This window comes from Pleuronectes platessa, chromosome 15, assembly GCF_947347685.1.
Source record: "Pleuronectes platessa chromosome 15, fPlePla1.1, whole genome shotgun sequence".
Classification (NCBI taxonomy): Eukaryota; Metazoa; Chordata; class Actinopteri; order Pleuronectiformes; family Pleuronectidae; genus Pleuronectes; species Pleuronectes platessa.
This window is the reverse complement of record NC_070640.1, coordinates 15,638,338-15,659,452: the sequence shown is the minus strand read 5'-3', so window position 1 is coordinate 15,659,452 and position 21,115 is coordinate 15,638,338. Positions and strand designations below refer to the sequence as shown.

At 43.2% G+C, this 21,115-nt stretch overlaps 1 protein-coding gene across 8 annotated transcripts in view; it reads left to right on the top strand.

The window, feature by feature from the left end:
• The window catches only part of msi2b (musashi RNA-binding protein 2b), a 255,566-nt gene that overhangs the window by 35,174 nt on the left and 199,277 nt on the right, over positions 1-21,115 (top strand). The window contains exon 1 of one of the 8 annotated variants that reach the window (XM_053442307.1): positions 607-823. The exons of the other annotated variants lie outside the window; for them this stretch is intronic. The gene's annotated coding sequence lies outside the window, so the exon portion shown is untranslated. Of the gene's footprint in view, positions 1-606; positions 824-21,115 lie in introns of those variants that run through there. 8 annotated transcript variants of the gene reach the window in all.

Genomic DNA, 21,115 nt, shown 5'->3' with positions numbered 1-21,115 from the left:
AGCACTGGGCATTTTCCGTGATAACGCCCTGGTAAATAAATTCCACATGTCCGTTGCTTATCATATTGTATGTAGCATGGATCTAAAGGTGCTGACTAAGACTGGGGAGCAGGTGATTCTGAATAGCTTCAGGGAAAGATCTTTCACACTGGATTATTTCTGTATACTGTGATCTAGATTTTGTCAGCTTTTAGCTTATGCTATATTTATAGATGATAATACGCTACCTGTTTTTTTTTTAAACCGGTCTGCTGCGTCTCAACATGCTGCTGGTGTTACTGGGGTGATAAGTCGAAGTTAAACGAGCCTCAGTGCATTTGCATTCAGTGTTTTTACCTTGCATTATCCATGGGACTAAGCTGAGGTGCTTTGGGAGTATTTAGCGTTCTGCCGCGCTGTGCTTGTAGGAATTATTACCAAGACTCTGTGTTTTGCATTTCCCTTGTTAGACAGCGCGAGAGAGGAGACTACAGAGAGGGCGAGCGAGAGTGGAGGGAGAGGGCGAGAGGTAGAGGGAGCCCTGTGTTGTTGGCAACCACAGGCCTGCATCGGCCCAGTCTACAGAGACAGGCGCGCTTTGTCTCTAGCGTCATTTGCAGCTTAAACAAACAGGTGTGATGCAAGACAAACACACCGGCGCTCTTCAAAGCGCAGACAGGAAGGGACGCCGAGCGGGGGGGAGTGAAGCAGTAATGGCGGCGGTGGCAATGGGCAGTCAAGGGGAGACGAGTGAACACGTGGAGTTGATCCAAAGTGTTATTCTTCTGCTGAACGTAATGTAATACGGTGGAGTTTACATAACTTTCCCTCCTCTTAAACTTCGGTAGGTGTCAGCCCTTTATTTTCTTCATTTGAGCTTTCACAGTTTAGAAAATAAATTGGTCCTTATTGTTTTTTTTTTTCCTCACCTCCACTAAAAATGTCTGTTTTTTTTTCTCTCTCTCGTTCACTCTAATGCTGACAGCCTCTTACCTTCTCCACTGCTTCATCACACTGTCTCTCCCTCCCTCCCTCGCTTTTTCTCTCGCTCCGTGGCATTGTCACTTGAATCAGAAGTTGAGTGCCGGCTAAGTGAAGGGGTACACAGTGTGTCTGCAGGCCTGAGTGCTGCTGCACTGCCTTTCTCCACAGAGCCTTGATTCGGCCCCTGCAGATACGGGACCCAGGGTTTTGCTCAGCCCCCCCCCCCCCCCACCCCCCCTGCCTGGCTGATGAGCAGCATCTCTAATCCCTACAGATGTTAACCCCTTGAAGCTTATTTTCTTTACCATCATCTCCACTCTGCAGATCAGGCACTCACTCACTCATTTTTTTTCCTCTCTCCCATTTTAATGATGTCTTGTTGCCCTCGTCTGCCAGAAAACCTTAAAACTCAGCTTCTTCATACATGTCTGGCGGGATTTTGTTGCTCTTCCTCTCTGCCATTCGCGTCTGGCACATTTGTAAGAAAACGTCACAAATCTCCGAGGGATATGACAAACGACATATGTTTAATTTGAACGTGCCAATAGGATTAGTATGAAAAGTGTTAACGATCTGAACGGCATGCATGAAACGGAAATGTGTTTAATAAAGTGACCATAAACTGTGCTGTTAAATTCGTTCATCTTGATTTAATTTGAGTGATTATCCTTAGAGACTCGTAGACTGCCAAAGAAATTCATTCATGCCAGATTCTGGTAAGTCACGGGCCACTTGTGTGTGTTAAAGAGCTTCAGATGAAATGTACTTTTTGCAGTCAGGTTTGGATCAGAGAGGAGGATGTCGACATAAGACAAATAATATAATAATTAAATAAATATATAATTAATCTATAGGTAGGTGTGTAAGGAGTGGGGACGGGTGGTGGGAGCGTGTAATTCAGATTCAGGCATGACGCCACATAAGGTAGGCAGCAAAGACAATGCGCAGCTTGATGCAGGACCCAGGGTCGGCTCAGCCCTTCAATTATCCTCATTATTACAGTATGTCCTCATTTTGCAGACACTCTCACCTGCAGTGATATATCTTAGACCTAAGATTAGACTTGCTATGAAGACATGGTGCGTTATACAACCCCGAGCATTACTCATCGCAACCATAACACAGACAAAATAGCAGGCAGTAAAACAACAAGCATAGATCACAGGCCTAATTGACGCGCTAATGCAAAGCATCATCCAAGCAGACGGATGGAGAGAAGGTAAGGCTTTCCTTTTCACACATCCCAGGCTCTTGGGCTCTGTAGAGGTTATTTTAGTGGATGTATATGAGATATAATGATACGTCAGTGAGATCTGCTGGGACAAGAGGAGCAGGTAGTGCAGTAGAGCAGAGGGCTGATTTATGAGCAGGATAAATGATGCGGTGGGTGTCTGCCTGTGTAATAGCACTGTGCTCTGCACACCATACTCTCACTCAGCTGTAGTTTATAGTGTGATGTGTGATGGGGATAAATGTCAGCTTGGCTTATCTAAGAAGATCCGATATGACTTTTAACTGGCTCCTCTCAAACACTTTTCAAATGGAAAACTGTTGATGACACATCGGCAGAAACGAGAAGCGAGATTCTGAAAAATGTTTCACATTGTTCGTAACAAGTGTGCGACTGCACAACAGGGTTTGATCAGCTGCTACTTTTAACTTGCCATCATGGTTTCTCTCATCTGGCAGTGGGCTTAGCTATTTTGTGATCGCAAGCAAATTCACTGAAGCAAGATTTATTTCTTTGATATTCGTGAGATTAAACATACGAGTTGGGATGAAAAATGAAACCAGCCCCTACCAGAGGCTGCCGCTGTGTGTTGTTGAACAGTTAAAGCAATTATTGTTTGAAAGTTGCCTTATTTCCTTTTCAATTAGTTTGGCTATAAATGAAAATCCACCCCACGATGGAGGAGGCTCAGCCAAAAGAGGCTTATTTGCTTTGGTATGGATGTGGCAATATTGAAACGGTGAGGGTTAAAAAAAATAAGAGTCCTGTTGCTCGCTCTGAACATGATCTTAAAAGAATGCACATTATCCCTGTACTCATTGTGCAGTGCTTAGCAGTTACCCTCGGGCAGGTATATTCTAAGTGTATACACAACACAGAATCCTGGGATGCTTGGCAGGACGTTGGCCAAAGTTTTGAGTGAAAACAGGCCGTGCCATTATGAAACCGGAGATGAGGTCCCTAGGACGTGGCTGACATGAGACCTTCATCTTGAATATACTGCAACAGGTTAAACATTAAGAAACCACTCTTCTGTCGAGTGTTTTTCGAGCTGTTTGAAAGAATGATGCTAGCTCGTGTGCTCCAGGAAGAGTCGGGCAACAAAGCGTCTAGTGGAAAGAAACTGTGGAGATTGCACATCCACCCAGAAAGAGAGTATATATTGAAGCTGTGGTTTTGAATGGTGCGTTGACAATATGTAAGGGAAGGTTTGTGGTTTCCCTGGGGGGAGGGGGGATGTTAGGATAAGCAGGTGTGACTGTGGGGATTTCTGTTTTTCCTCTCCCCGGGCCTTGCCCCTGAGACAACATAGTCCTCCAACAATGGGCGAACAATCGGCTGTAGATTTATTTTTCCCGCTCGTAATAACGCTTTAGAATAAAGAATAGAATAAAGAAATACTTTCAAAGATAAGCTGGTCCATCACTGCTCCCACACCACCAACAGAACACCCTTGTACACCTCCTGAAGGACATTGTTGCTTGATGCCATGACCATAAGGGTGATAATTCAAATTCGTCCTTCTCTCCCTGCCCACAATTGTCGTTTTATTACTGTGTTTTTAGGTTAACAAAGGTGTGGGGGGTGCATTTTGGTCAATTTGGCAAACAAGAGGGATTGCCGCCCCCCAACCCCTCTCAAATCGCCTGCCGCACACACCATTCTGTGACTAGTGGGGAGGATAAAGAGCATGTTTATCGCATAATCCACTCCTCCCGTTATTTGTACGGTAATATTGAAATTAAAATCAGTGGTTGCCAAACACTGCAGATGACCCGGTTGGTTTGCTTTTCTTGCAGTTTTGCTCACTAATGTCTATGCCTTGGCCTCCCTCACGCATCCTTGCTAATGAGAAAATGCGCTGTTGTCTTTGTTTACCGAGCCAGTCTGTCTGTCGGGCTGCAGCCCTTCACATTGTTTGAATATAAACAGGAGCGAAATTATTAGCTCCCTTGGAGTGGTTCTGCTCAACATGATCTTACAGCGTGAAGGGTGACCTAGAGCTCTGTGCATAACGTATTGTCCATATGGTTAGTGCACCCCCCATACAGTAATTGATTGCTGGAAAATACACTCAATGATTTATGGCTTTAATCACTTCTGTGAAATGCAAAATAACTAGAGGAATCCAACTATGTAATGTCTGATGTCTAAAGTAATGGAGCTAATGTTTGCTTTTTTTGTGTTGTTGTGTTGAAAATCAATACTGTTTAAGCCCACTTGTAATATACATCAAACTTTCTCAGCACCAGTGGTTAGGAAGGAGAAGTGTGTTTGAGGATGAGACCAAATGTGTTTGATGACAGTTTCAACACAAACTCGCATGATTGGTTTTTCTCTCCATATTGATCAACATGTACACACAAACCACAAATTGAGAGTCATCTCACACGGGATAGACTGCACTGTCAGAATGAAGTGTTGGAGTCTGCCATCTCAAGGAAACTGGGGACTTAGGATTTGAAATCGTTAATAATTTCTGCAACTTGTTTTTGCATGGAGATGCCTCATTTCGAATGCGCCAGACTTATTGGAGAGGAAATTTGCTTGTCAAGATTATATCAGCTTTCTTTTAATATACTGTATATCCACAGTTGTTTCTCCAGGAAATTGCTTTTTTATTTATTTATTATGTATTTATTGGTTTATTAGATTTAATATAATTCGAAAATGAAAAGCCTTTCATGCCATGTGACAGACCACAACAGATTTCCTTTTTCCCTATTGTATAGTCACTAGAGATGAGCTATAGATAATGGGCAAGAATTTGATTTCCAGACGCGTATGCCTTGACTGATCTGCAACTTAATTGTGAGGCAAAAGACGATAAGAAATGCCAACTTTTGGCAGTGACCCTCAAATCTGCTTTGCCAGCAAATCCTAAGTCTGATCTTGAAACTTAATCAGTATGGCACAACAGGGCCCAAAGTCCTGTGCGCAGAGGCCAATTCTGCTCCATACTGAGACTGAAAAATGTGGAATTATACATTTTAGGTTAACTTTCTGTTTTCATGTCGACAGTTTTTCATTCGTGGCTAGAAGCTTAATGTCAAGCCTTCCACCGTCAGTCTGTGAAGCACCACATGGAGGAATTATGGGTTAGTGAAGCTCTAAAAAACAAAGAAGGCTCAACTTGAGAAAACCCATTCCTAGTTATCTTATGTTGATAACAAATATTGATATCCAGTGAAAGGGCCTCAATAACATTAGGCAAGAGGGATTAAGAGTAATCTTATGATATAACACAGTGTTGATTTATTTTATATATATATATATTATTATTATTTTTTATTGCAAATAAATATAGCTGCATTCTTTCAAGCTTCTTTGCTCTAGTCTACTATTTTATGCCATTTACTAACATATCCTTCAGGGTGGCACCCTAACTGTCAGGTCACAGTCAGGGTGAAAAAAAAATACTTCTTAGCTGTTTTGTGTCATTGCTGAGAAAAAATATGGTGACTGTCATCATGCGGAATATTTCATTTTTCAAGAGATATGGGCAAAATGTTAAGGACCAGCCAGTGTGCCCAGCTTGTATGCTCATAGGACTACATTGTGACACAAAGTGTTATGCAGGCACATTTTAAGGTTAGCAAGTTAATAGTTAAGAAACTAAAACCTAATTGAGAAGGAGAATTTGTGAAGGAGCCTTGCTGCTGCGGCAGAACTACTCAATACTTATTTAACACTGGTGTTTGAATTAGAATGAGGCAGTAAATGATTGACCTTTAACCATGTGAGTTCTATCATTTAAATATCAACATCTCCACAGTAGTATCTCCAGAGACCATCATCACCACCACTGGTTTGACTTAGCCCAATCGTATTTCTGGTTTTGTTTAGTGAACAATAAAACTCATGGGCCTTCAAGTTATATAAGCATAGACAATCTTTTGCTCTTTCCAAAATTTGGGGTTAATTATGTTGTAACCCAACTGTTTCACATTCCTTCCAGTTCTCATGTCTATTAACATTTAATGTTATCAAGACTTTTTGAACGTTTTTTGAATCATTTCCAACTGTAATTGATAAAACACAAAAAAGTACACTGCATTGTGCATGTCTGTCTACATGCATATGTAAACATGTGCTGTGGACATGCAGTGAAGTGGTCGGGTGACAACAAATGAGGTTGAATGTAAATTGCTTTTTTATTATATTATCTGCAGTGTCCTGTTTTTATCCCACATGGTTTGTACAATTTCCCTGGAGGGGTAATTCAATTGCCTTGTACTTGCTTAGACATTCAACTTCTTTCTTATAAGCCATGATAAATGTTAACAAATTGTCCAGATTTCTTTATCTATATAACTAAAATATGTTGTTTCTTTCCTTCTTATTTAAATTTTAAGATAACCACATAGTTTTAATAGCATTAGCAATGATCTAATTATTCTGACACAGCTTCTCGCTCACTTAGAAACCATCAGTAAAATTACCTGAGGAGTTTGATTTATTTAGTTGCCAAAATACTCGTGTTCTCCTGTTCACTGAACTCAAATCTCAGAATCCAAGTTATGCCAGACGCTCTCATGATACCCAGTAATGCCACCAAGAGAACAGACTTTATGGCTCAGTTTCTTGCTTCACTGCTCGGGGCTTTTTTTTTATTGACACAGACAACATCAGCCAAGCAATAATAATTTTGTGACCTAAACTGTCTGTGTTGTTTGATAGTTTCATCCACATCCGATGTTAAAGCTCTTTCTCAGAGCAGGTCTCAATCTGGTCTTCTCTGTACCGTAGTCTCTTTTCATTTCGTTAGTTGATTCATTTACATGACAGATGTCCTCATGCATGCTGCAGAGAGCCCAGGGGTGCACTGCAGCTGAACGCCACCTGTGGTGTGAGTTTGTTATTTGAACCCTTGGTCTAGAGTTCCCGTTCTGCCCTTCTCATGAGCCCTCACTGCTCACCCCGGACGTTACAGTCCTCACACTGGGTCTCATGGCACTGTTTAATTTGAGAAACCCCTTGAATTCTTACACCTGGCTCAAAGAACGCATTCAGATGTCATAGTTCTTACCGGCATGTAATTGTTAACTGCTTTCTGATTTGTTGGCCAGACTCAAAAGAGCTTATTTATGGGTGGCGACACACACAACTGTCAGAAACCCTGGGTCATTTTAGTTCTAACACCTCACTGTTGATTTGGATGAAAATCACAATCATTTTCACTCCTATATAGACATTGCTTTCATCCTTGACAGTTAGTGGCATATAAATAAGATTGCAGTGCAAACATATAATCTGCCTGCATGAACATTTTGCAAAGCTTTTTGCGAACTTACACATTCCTGCTGCAAGAGCTCCAAGGAGTGGTTGGTAGGTTGTGTTACAGATAACTCACAAAATGTGATCTGATCTGATTGCACATTTCTTGGCACTGGCAGTTATGTACTTCTGTTTTTATGAAAGCTTATATATTCACAATAGTGACTGACACTACATGTCACACATCAGTATCTCTCACCAAAACAAATCATCTGCTACACCATCCCCCCTCCTGCCATGTACTCAGCAAGGTCTTCTCTTATACAGTCTATGGGTATAGACCAATGCAAGTGGCCCCTAAACACAAGAATAGAAGCACAACTGAGTGACGTTGTACCCTATGTACCGCGGACTGCCATCAAAACAACAACAATCCAACTAGCTTTGTTTGGTTAATATGTGTTTTTATAACTTATTGAACTGCTTGAAGGCTCGAGCACAGCTGTCTCAGGCAGCACACATGGGGTCTAGCAGCCAGCTATCCTGGCTGTGTTAAGGCCATATATTAAATAAGAATAAGGTGCAACTTCAGTGTTTCTTATTAAACAGCGCCATGGAGGCTTGTATGATACAGTGTTTGTGTGTTCCCAGAAAACCATTTGGAAAAAGGGGTGAAAAGTAGCGGGTCCAGCCAGCTGTTCATATTTACATCATGTTCAATCAGTGCTTGAGCAGATGAAAGCTGTCACAACAGCAGTTGTTTGACCCAGGAATAAAGCCAATTGGACCTTTTTACACGGAACACAAAAAACAGATGTTAAGTGGGCGTTAGTGGGTTTTTGAACTATGAAAAGGAGCCTTTGTTGTTGGCCTTATTTGTTCACATTGACATTACTCGACTCTGCTGTTTCATTGGATAAACCTGGGCAGGGCCGGACTCCCATGCACTAACATGCAAACGTTTCCGCATTAACACGTACCTGTACCAGCTAACAAAATAAGGAACAAAGAACTTCAGATCACACACTTTAAGTTTGACTCCCCATCATTCCACCATATTGTACACCAATGTCTAAAATCTTCAGTATATAACCCAAGAAACAGGTTGAAATTTCACTGACTTGCTACAAATGAGCAGTGAAAAATAACCAATTGAGCAGTACTATAAAAAACATCAAAGGGACAGAGGGACTAGTCATTATACAACTCGTGGAGCAGCAGGGAGACACATCTGAGGGCTTCTCCTCTTGTCACAGAACTGAGGCTACAATGTGCAACCATACTCCTTGTTCCGTAACAATCCCACTTTGACCTGTGCAGGCTCATGGGGGTAAAACCAAACCAAAAGAAGCAGCATTGTGAAACAGGTTAACCTTGGTAGCCAAACCAGGGAAGGAGAGACGGACGTGCTAGTGTTTCCAGATAGCCTTCTTTGGCCATGTTTTCATTCTGTTGCTAAGAAAAAATTTGCTGAGTGGATTCACCGCTCCTCCCTCAAATGGGGAGGCATTACAGAGATGAATGGACTGATTGATTAAGCATGCACGCTCAATTTTATGCAGCACAGCAGATATCAAAGGGTGAGTGACTAAGCCAATAGGTAGCCCCACATGTATATTTCAATGTGAATATGTTTATGAGTATTTGTACATGTACAGGTGCATATGAGGGACATTCGGATCAGGCAGATCATATTGACTTTGGCTATTATTTTGTTTGGCACACACACACACACCAGTTTTTAGTTTTTATTAACAGCATAGACTTAATCATAAGCCACGAGGAGGCTTTAAGCAGTTGCGCAGCTATTAGCATTCTCCAAGCTTCTCTGAGAATCTCTCATTCACAGCGGCCTGTAAACTGGTGTGATGTGTGAATCAGACGTTTCCCTCCCGAGGATTTGGAGCTTGATGTACTGATGATACATCTATTACAAAACCCTTAACTGATGATCAGATCCTGCAGCGATGTCAGTAGATCTCTTGAGCATCCATATGAGTAAACGGTTAATGAGCAGTTTGAGATTCAAGTCTCTGTGTCTTTTTAAGTACGCTTAATTACACCCCACGCTCTTTTAAAAAAGTTACAGCAGTTCGAGTTACTCCATTTCCATCTGATGGTATGATCCAAGGAGGTACACGGCCAGTCGTCTCATCCTGACAAATGACCAATGAACGCTGCGTATTGGCTCGGGACACGGGTGAACTTGCACCGCACAAAAGACACCAGTCTGTCCCCCTTCCCGCTAGGTGAGGTCTATTAATGTAATGGCTGAATCCCTCCAGGGGGTTGATGAAGCCGTGCCCTCCATGTATTTCCAGAAGAGCGAGTAGCAGAGCCGGCGCACCGTGTGTGCTACGCCGCTGCCTCGACGCCCAGCCTCCCTCCCCTGGTTTGCTTCATCAGCTACCTCTCTGCAATCTCAGAGCTTCAAAGCTCCTTATTGTCCTTTCCCACATGAAGTCAAAATCACTTATTTTCATGAGTCATCCCTCCCTGCCTCTTGATAGAATTTTTGCTGTATGTTATCTTTTCCCTCTTCCTCCGCTTTCTCGCTGTTTATTTACACACAACTGGGGCTGCTGTTTTCTGAAGTGTTCCCAATGATAATGACAGCAGCAGGATAAGAGTTATTTTAAGGACGTTGTGTTTGCATTTTTGCAGACTACTGTGGTGTGGGGGGGCATTTTTGTTGCGTACATTCCATTCTGACACTGTTTAATGCTATATTTATTCATACCAGTATAGGACAGTCAACATTTTCTTAGTCAGCACAGAACTTTATGATGATTTATTTAATGACCATAAATATTGACTCAAATTTTTTCGGTCACCGGGCGTCAAGGGCAACGGAAGCAACCACAAAACCGGGCGAGTTCTGTCTTCCTCTCTTTCAAACACATATTTGCACAGCGGCGGCTCTCTCATCTCCCAGCTTCCGTCTTTCACTTCTGCAAAGCTTCATTTGTAAAACCGATGTATTTTAATCTGTCTTGTCCTCCAACCAAAAAGAAAGAAAGCAGACAATAATTACATCTTGTTTAGACCCCCTGAAAGACACACATTTGATAGGTGAGGCCCAAAGCTGTTAAGTATCCTTTAAAGCTACAGGCAAACAGAGTGGGTGCGGTGGGAATAACACGAGGCCCTACTGTGGTGCAGTCATCACCAACACAACTTAATCGAGCCAATTCAACCGGGCTATTCTAGGACACAATGGAGAGGAAAGTGCAAAAGTGGGCTGTGTTAATTGAGTGTGTGGGCTGGGTGATTTTTTTAAATTGCCGTGTTAATTGTTCTTTAAGGAATGGGTCCCCAACTAGTGCACTCGGCTGTGGCTTGTTGTGCTACCCAGGGCACGGCTGGCAGCGGCTATTAGGAGGGCTGTAGGAACAGCTCTCGCTTAAGTGTCTTTATTTACTGGTCCTTTCAAACCAACAAGGAGGAACACATGTAAATGTATTTATTTTATGGTAACATGACTCGAGCTTTGTCTCTATCAACTTGCAAATACACAGTGGCTCAGTCACTTAATTAGGGAACTTGACTGAGCTATTTGTTCATTATTTTTATGAACTTTTGACCTCCAGGGCATAACACTGCTGGCTAGCCAGGAGCAGCTACAGTATAATTATAAGCAATTGCTTTTCTGCTTGTCCAGCAGAGCAGGATGGGAATCCCATCCCCCTCATACATGGAATACCCACTCACATACTGTACAAACTGTGTGTACTCTGTTCTTCACCGAGGAAGGTAAAAACTGAGCTGCCCTTCTTACTGACTGCCTAGAATTCCCCGCTCTATATGCAAATAAACATTATTTCTATCTAAGAAAACGAAATGTTGTTTTTTTCACCCAGTTCTAGTTTACAGATGTGCTTGATGTGTGTGTGTGTGTGTGTGTGTGTGTGTGTGTGTGTGTGTGTGTGTGTGTGTGTGTGTGTGTGTGTGTGTGTTTGTGTTTGTGTTTGCCGACACAAGCAGGATAGAAAGAGTGGGGGGAGTCAGTAGGGACTAAATGAATGGACATGCGCAGCTATAAAAGCCTAAAATTATGTTAAACTGTAGCAGGTCAGAGACGTCAGCTGAGTAGGTGGTCCTTCATATGTGGCCCAGGATGAATTTGTGTTCACACAACAAAAGGAATGTAGCCACATGCTTCCCAGGACACCTTCTAATGTGGTCTGCGTGAGCGGCTCCCAGGACACATCTGGGTCCATTCAGATTCATACTATGCTGACCACTGTGATCCGATCACTGAGGACGGATGTTTATACCAGATCTGACCACAGTCTGTGTTGTTCTGTCACAGCTGGACATGGCAGTTGTGATCACCGTAAATGTCTGTTGCATATCAGTACTGGCTTGGTGTAGTTATTTTGCCTGTTGTTGGTGGAGTATCACTTAATTTACCTTTATCTGAGTTAGCAGATTGTCTAATTAGCTGTCAATAGTTTCTTGGTAGATTTCCCTGCCCCCCCCCCCCCCCTACTTATGTTTATAATCCACAACATGATGCTGTCGATTAGCAAGCAGCCATTGGTAAGCTTACTATTTGTTCCTGCAACAAATTCCACTGCCTCTGGTCACGTGGCCACTAAAGTGTGTAAAGTGTTTGACAATATTATTTTTATGATCAAGGGTGTTGACTGTAATGTCTCCTTAGGTCCAGTGAACAACATTAGAATAGAAAATGTCCTCAGGGAAGTGTCCTTGTGAACTCTGCTCCACAGATGGCCTAGCCATGGAAAAAGAGTTATATATAGAAAGTGTGGGTGATGCTGGTAGCCCTGGTGCCAGCAAGAGCTGCATTTGAGTCTTAAAGCCACCCGCCACCTATGAATGATTAACTCCCACAGACCCAGTGCAGCACCTAAGGAAAACAGACACATGCTTGTAAACAATGATTTTGCAGCTTCATTGCTCTATTTGCTTCAAAGCGAACCACTGCTAGCACATCAGGGAAGTTTCTTTTTTGCAATAAAGGGCTTAATCACAACTCTAGTGAGGCTCTCTGTGTCAGGAGGCCTAATTATACCTTCCAAGACTCATCATTTTAGATTAATGTATCTTGCCGGCCACTGCAGCCAGCCTATACTCTGTGTGTAGCCCGAGAGTTCACCGTTTTCTGTGACCCTTTCTCGGTAGTTACAGGCTAATGGAGCTATAAGTTATCATTGCTAAAGTACGCGGACGACCACATCATTCATCACAGACCAATGGACAGAATCCTTAACAGCCTTTAACTCCAGTAGACCCTGTGGGACTCATCATACTTTAGAAACCCCATTGTTGAGCAGTTAATATAGTCTCATTGTCTACTTTGCAACATAAGGGGGTCTTGTGGACAGGGAGGCAAAGTCGGCCTTTTCCTTTTGCACTGCCTCTTTGGGTTTAAATAACCAGTTATCATCCCTCTTCTTCCTACTTTGGACAATGGTGATCTGTTGTGGAAGCTCTCTGGCTAAAAATAACTGAGGTATAGTCGAGAGGGCTTAACCAGTGTCTTTCACAGTGAAAGAAATAGCTCTATATAAGGGTAGAGGAAGAAAGGGGAAAGCATGGCTGGAAGGAGGGGGTTTGCAGGTGAGGCAGAGGTTGTCTCCACCTTTTTAGCTACACGTCGGTGTTTAAACGCTTTGTATTTGCCTCTCTCATGTCATTCGATTTCATCTGCCCTAAGTGCTGATTGATTTTTTTCCCCTCAAAGGCTGTGCCATGACATCACAATGAAACCCTGTCCTTGAAGGGTACCTTAACCTTTGACTTTTTGACATATTTTCCCTAAAAGACCCCCCACCACCACCCAACTGGCTGTGTGTGTGTGTGTGTGTGTGTGTGTGTGTGTGTGTGTGTGTGTGTGTGTGTGTGTGTGTGTGTGTGTGTGTGTGTGTGTGTGTGTGTGTGTGTGTGTGTGTGTGTGTGTGTGTGTGTGTGTGTGTGTGTGTGTGTGTGTGTGTGTGTGTGTGTTTGGTTGCAAAAAATAGACAAAGAAAAAGATAAATGGATAGTGATGGTCGGATAAGAGATAGGCTCTCCAGGCCGTGTGTGAAATGGTCGGATAAAACATGTCACAGCTCTTTGATGTGGAGTGTGGGAAAGAAGAAAATATATTAAAAAATAAATAAATCAGGGGACATGAATGCCAGACCAAAGCTGTGTTAAAACAATGATAACACCTGAAATGTGCTGGCGATCATTAAAAAAAGACAAAAAGAGGGAAAGAAAAGGAGAAAAGCAAAAAATAAGCAATATTGAAAGAGGTCAGCCTATTTTGTATTCAGGTCCTGCAGAGGACGATCCCTCTAAGGGAACACAATTATTAGTAATTGTGTTGAAATTTGTATTTCTTAATTACCGCACTGAAGAGCTTCACGTGGGGCTTCCAGTGTGTTTGTAATGCTGCACTCTGCTCCGCACCAGAAAGGGCCAGAGCGAGCTCCAACGCCTGAGGCCCTTTCATGCATTAACACTTAGCAACACACTCGCAATTTCCACATTTATTGGAGCAGACAAATAATTTCAGACAGCAGTGAGGAGCAGCACCAGCAACAAGGTCAAGGGGGCTAATTTAAGGGTCAGTGCTGTGTTTCACTGATGACTTTACTTTCCATCCCCGTAGTCACTTTCCACACCTTCCATAAATATTTGAACAAAGTCAAATCGCACTGCTTGTACCTAGTCATCACATTCACCTTTACTTGATGCAGTAGCAGTGTGAACTACAAGTGCTTTTTATGCCACTGAAATAAAAAACCTAAAATAAGTAATAACGGATTTAATCTTGTGCATTAAACATGAAATCAAATGAAAATGATTAAATATAGGCTGTATTTATGTATGCAATAAATGGGGAGAATCCGACATGTTGACTGAGACATGTCATTGAGGAGGTTTTACATTGTTTTCATGCTGTTCCAGACATCCAGTCATCGACCGTGCCTCCTAGTTGAGGGTGTTGCCATCCCCAAAATAGACCACTCTAATCAGGCCTGTAATGCCTCACAATAGGGCAAACATGGTGAGTCAGGTTATAAATTCACTACAGAGTGCACCGAAACCGTCCCGGCAAATTGCATCAAGCCTCCTCGAAGAGCCACCAGGACTTTGGTTTCAAAATATTTGGTATCCCATAATGCCAAGCGAAGCAAAATAAGGAGGAAAAAAAAATAGAAGGGCTGAAAGTGCGAGAATGATGAGAAAATTGGTTGGAGCTGTGTGGGGGGGGCGATGATAATTATTTATGCAAGACTGAAGAGGTGATGGATAACAAGAGTATTGCCAGGGCTCTCCTTTGTTTTCAGGGATAGTAAGTGTTCCATCGAAGCTGCATAGGAAGAAGGGGAAATGAAAGTATGCAAGTGAATTCACAGACACAGACACACACACACACACACACACACACGCTAATGCACATAATGGCTATACCTGGGTGTAATACTCTGGATGTTCATGGATTCCTTTGTTCTCCTTTGAGTCTTTAGTGTTTGCCGGGCAACGCATGCCCTTTAGTACATGTTTGTTTGCATGTTTGCACTAAGGAAGACTGAAGACTGACAGGGTCTCGAGGGAGGCCCGGAAATCTTTGACCTGAATACATATTTTCACATATTAGTGATGAGTGAGGGAGCCCCAGTGAAACGTGACAAGTTCTGTTTTCCTGCTTGTTTACAGGTAATAAATACTATCTGCCACGAAGGTAGAATCCAGGCTGGGAGATTTTATATTATGGTCTGGGTGGAAATGGAGGAATACTCGGTGACATTCAGCTAAATACATTTTCTGGCTTAGTGCTATGTATGTAAACTGCCATAGTAGCATCGTATCTACGTTTCTTTTCTATGTTTGTAATTGTAGAGGAATTGTAGGAATTTAGTCAGAAGAAAAGTAAAACATTTTAGTAAACAGGACTAGTCAAATACCCGGTTTAATGTAATCTGCAAATTTGGTTTGCATTGATTATTAGCCTCATAAATATAATACGATTCATGACACTATTTTATCTTATATTGCATTCAGCATAGTGTCGGACAGTTTAAGCACCATTGTGTGTTTCCTTCACTCCTGTTCCTTCTGTATTAAGTGTTTTAATACAAAATTCCCATATATCTGTTCTCATTTACAGTTTCTGTTCAATTTTGAAACATATGAAATGGTGACTGAGACGTGGACCAGTAAGCCTACATGTCAACCAGCAGCCACTTTCATGGCATTTTACAACCTACGACTCTGCTCAGGAAAATCGGGATTTTTATATTGGCCGACGTTGTCGCACAAAGTCAGGAAATGTGTATTTTTTATTTGACCACACAGAGAAAAATGTTTGACAGAATGGCAACAGAATATCTTTCTGTCGTTGTATCTCACAAAGCGCACAGCTTTCTTCTGTGTAACAAACTAGTGCTCCGACAGTTACTGAACAGAAGCAGTGAAAGATGTGTCCTTCACTTGCTGAGCAGCACTGACTACTCTCTTCTACGGAAACTCGCTACAGTTTGTCCGGAAAAGTCTCTAAAAACATGATGGCTGAAAGGGTCATCTTTAACGAGTCATGAGGAAACGCCCAACTCTTGGGCGACCAACCAATGGTAACTCCCTCGCTCAAGGGGACTACATGTATGCGTTGCGTTAATGTTTGATAGGGGGCGTGTCCAATGTTTAATGCTCGCGCAATCATCGTAACGACAAAAATCATAGCTTCCTGGTTGGGACGCTCAACATTGCAGAGTTTCAAGCTAATGTGACATGCTAGCTATCAATACAATGCTAAAGAAAAATCAAAGGGAAATCAAATCTACAAACAACAGGTTCACCAGCTGCCTCTACATATGCTGTCAACATGATTGGCCAGTCCCTGCACTTGACTGCTCGATGTGATTGGCTGGTGCCTCCGGTGCTGAAAGGATGAGCAACGCAACGGAACAACGATGCAGTTCAGCAACACCTGACGTCAGCCCATCCAAAGGGAATGAGCAGGGCCTCAGTTGATTTGTCCAACGTGTGTGCTCACTCACCCTCTCACTCACGACTGTCGCGGATGTGGAGTCGGGCCGTGGTCGGTCCAGCCACAAATATTATGGGCAGGATATTACATTACCACAAGAGAGATCACAGCTCCAGGCAGCCCAATTATCTGGCCTGCACATTTAACACCTCTGAGCGGTACAGAATCTGAGTATGACGGTGGAGGGAGAAAAAGGGGAATTCAGAGGACCTGCCTTTACGATTTCCAATTATGAGGTGTAAAGTCTGTTTATAAATGTCTCAGGAGGAGTCGCTAACCATTTGCTTACTTACAAATGCAATTAAAAAACATATTAGTCCTTTCAGACATTTTTTTAAAATAGAGATATTTGTAAAGGAAAAACAAAGACCCTCCGTTCAGCCACTGATCCACTTCACTCCTCGACTCTACACTGGGGATAATGTATTTGGGGTTTGTGCCATGTACGCTCTTATCTGAGGTTTAGAAGTGACAGTGTGTTGTAAAAAAACACCGTCCGAGTTTATGCTCCCCTCACATCTATCTTTCTCTTTGTGTGGTGAGTGGGGCATTGTCTCCCCCCCCCCCCCCCCCCCCCCCCCCTTTCTGACGGAGCTGCAGGTGTGTTCAGTTGTGATTGTCAGGAATTGGATATGAAGGGGACTGCCAACTCCAAGTATGACCTCATTAATTACATCTGTCAGTGATTCCCTGCAGATCTGTCTCCTGCTCTTCACATGCTGCCACTCAGCCAGCCAACCAGTCAACCAGTCAGTCAGGACATTTTCTGCTGTGGGTTAGACAACCTGCCGGGCCTCTGCTCACAACAGTAGCAGGTGGGATGGGGGAGCGGGGGAGCAGGGAGGGAAAGAGGAGGAAACATTAAGGACTGGAGAAAGACAGAGAGTGGAACAGATGAACACATTCATGCAAACTCACTTCCATTTGATTGCATAAAAATGCACACACACACACACACACACACACACACACTCACACAGAGGCAGACACCTCTTTCGCAGTGCAGCCGGAAGAATTTGATCTTTATTTAAATCCTTAAATTATAGCTGATTAAAAATTCATGCAGAGCCGTTTATATGAAAGCTGGCTGCTGTGCAGGCTGCCCTGTGATGTCTAATTGGTCTGAAGGTTGCCAACCCTTTGAACAAGTCAGGACGGAGAGTTGCGGCTGCCTGTGTGCTTAGAATGAAGATGTGAGTGTTTACCACCCACCTCACCCTTCGCCTCGCCGCCTCTTTTTGCTGCGGTTGTGTAAAGTACGATGACGGCTGACCCTCTAAAAAGTTAGCGGCTCAGTGGAGAGCAGACAGATACTGCATCTGTGACACGTTTACATTTTTGAAAGAAGGTATTTTACACTGACACCTACTTTTGATCTGGTTTTGAGTGCTTGGTGTGTGTAGTTCCGGGTGCCAGTAGTGACTCTGGATTTGGAGCGGCTCTCACCCTCAGAGCTACGGCGGCGTGTTGGGAGTTTTTTCGGAGGGGTTTCCGAAGGGGCGGCAGCGGGAGTGGGAGGTTGGGGGGGCTCCACTGCTGGAGGTCCACTACAGCATCGCTCACACTTAAGTGCGAGAGAAGCCCCATCTTTATTCCCTCTTCTCTCTTCACTGCCGTACCACTTGCGTAAGCAAACACACACATACGTGCATATACTAACGGGCGCACAGAGCCCTCAATGGCAGAGCCCCTCCCCGCTGCCCCAAAGCATGGAATACCACATTTGTTTGTTTACGCCTCGTTTTCTTTCCCTGAACTCTATTAACATTTATATTGCAGCTGAAGGTGTTGGAAGTCCCTCCTGCAGAGGGCGGGGGGGACTTGGCTTGGATGAGAATGAGCTTCAGTCGAACCTTCCTAGGCGTAGACTTGTGTGTTTTATACCGACATTATCCAGCTATTCCCGAACTGCCTCTTTCCCGTCTTGGTCGTTTTTTTCTATGCATATCACCATTTGCTCCAGCTCGCCTCTTGTGTGACTCTTTAAGCTTTTATCTCTCTCCAAGGTAAATTGATTGCTTGAAGAAAAAAAAAAAGAAACTGTGTTTGGAAATGCTTGTGGATTGGGCAGCCTGATTGAGCATTAGCATATGAAAAGAAGAGAGACAGCTCATGTCAGAGGAGGAGGAAGTGTTACAGGAAACATCCGCTAGACATCTGTGTTTCAGATGTTTCTCGCAAATTTTAACACTTTTTCATCGCTGATCCGTCGGGGTATTCCAAGCAGACAGTTCAAATTCACACTGTCGGAGCGTCGCTATTCAAGCAGGATTTGGTGCCACAATCTGTACTGTCATTTTGATAAGCCTCGCCTTCCGCAGGCTCCACAAACAGGGCGGAAAAAAGGAAAAAACTCCACGACAATTTCATACACTGTTAAACAAAGAAATGACAAAAACACTATAAATGAGCTGTGCACGACGCACGTGTGCGCAGACACGACTCTCTGTCTAACTCCTCCCAGCCAGACGACCCCGACGCACCGATAAAGCTTGTCACATGTGGCTGATGCCTGTCATGTCCATCTCCCCCTGCATGCTAGACCTGCATCAATTAGGCCCCGATACTGCAGGTTATAGATCTGTATCTTGCCATATCTGTCCCCTGGACCCAGCGGCCAGGCCTCCAGCAGAAACACATTGCTCTGTTTGATAGTTTAGCACAGGGGGGACAGACACATCAAACCTATTATTGTTGTTCTCTTTTTTTTTATCCGTATGTCCACTGGCTACTGCGTAAAAGATGTTTACCTCATGTGCACAACCTAGATGTGCTCACTGCTGGCCGTGTTTCTATATGGATCTACAAAGTAACGACATCAGAGAGCAAATTACATTTTTGTTGGCGAGTGGTGCAAGGACATAATCATTCACTCATTCGTTCAAAGCAGTTTCCTTTCAGATTTACATCGTCGCCTCATAGGCCGTTTTTAAAACAAGCACTGTCTTTAAGGGCCAATATAGAGGAATGGATGGAAGGATGTTCTAAATGTAAAATTGTACTGTCTAACGGAAACAAATGCTTTTCTATACAAATGTTATTCGGCTGTTTAGATAGAAAACAATGACGTAGATTATGATGGATTACAAAATTAAGAAGGCAATTCTCTCGCTGTGTTTCTACAACAGGGAGCCACCAACAGTCATTTCTTTCCACTATATATATTTTTAGCATTGTTATGTGCTAAGATGGAAGCTGAATATCAAGTAAATGTCACTGCTCTTGTGCGCTTCATAATATCATTAACAAAAGAGAGCCCGGAGGGATGTGGGACCCGGGATTGCATCTATTAATGCGAAAAACGTAACGCACATTCCGTGTACCGCCGCCTGGCCTGTGCACTTAGAGCATGTATACGTTCGGGAGAGTCGGAGTCACTGCAATGTGCCTGCAGCCTAACTGCTCCGTATGCCGTTGTATGTATTATATTTAAAAATGTATCAACATATTATATTTCCAGCGGAGTAATATTCACTCAGATGCTGAACTCCAAACTCTGATAGACAGCCTGTAGCGCAACACTATTTGATGTCATTGCTTGTTGTTCTTCAGTGGTTCTTTTTGTTTTGTTTTTTTGTTAAAGCATTTAAATGAGCCGGCTCCTTCTTTATTGTGATCATGTACAAAAGTGAAATTGTTCAAGCTGATTACTGCAGGTGAATTAAAGTCAATGATGCTCTTGGTCAATGGGATTTGTTTTCCCCTTAAAATTTCTCCACAATGGTAAATTGGAAAATTGTACCTATTTATGCATCGTAACTGGATTTTGGTCCTTGACCTAGTTTTGCTTGGTTCAAGTGAATATTGAGCTCACTCATCTCTGGGTAATATTGTTTGGGGTTTATTGTTGTAACAATGTTTATGCTGTCCTGTTGGCCGGGTCACTCTTGCACAATATAATATAATAAAAGGAAAATCTAATAAGTATAAAAACATATAATAAAAAAGCATATTGCCTCTGACACACATCTGTGGTGAATAGTTACCCTCTTAACCTCTCGTTTTTCTTTATCACCGCTCTCAGTCTGACACACATTGTTCATAGATCCGATGATTAAATAGAGACACAGCTTCTTCTGTGTCATACATTTGTGACACAAGCTCTTCCCTGAACACATCACAAGCAGTAACATTGCAGTCACAGCATCGCCCCCCCCCCCCCCCCCCCCCCCTTTGCGTTTCTGTTCCCTCTCCCCCCCCCCCCCTCTCTCCACCAGCTGTCCCCTTGTCCTCAACGTTCACATTGGGCAGGGTCTTGCGCTGTCAGGCAACTTCTGGTTTGTTCGGCTCTTTAGTTCCCCGTGGCTGAAGCCGACGCAGACACACACACGAGGGGGAAGTACACACACGCGCCCTTGCACACATGCACACAGAGAGGCATAGCGAGAGCCCTTTTGTACTTGTCTTGACTGCGCTGTGCACCGCCGCAACATTCCGCTGATGACTTCCTACAGCCAACAGCAAAGTGTCACTTTCCCTTCGTTTTGCTAATTTGCATCGGTTCCCTTTCCCCAGTGCTGCTCTGGGAATCAGTGCGCACGGGCTGAATGTCAGTGTCTCTTCTTAGCATACAAATATCCCCCTGATATCGTGTGTCATGTGTACTCCTCGACATCTCTAACATTTGATAATACCCTTGATATTTCACGATCAAAATTTCAAGCAGCATCATCTTTAATCAAATACCACAGCGTATTTGC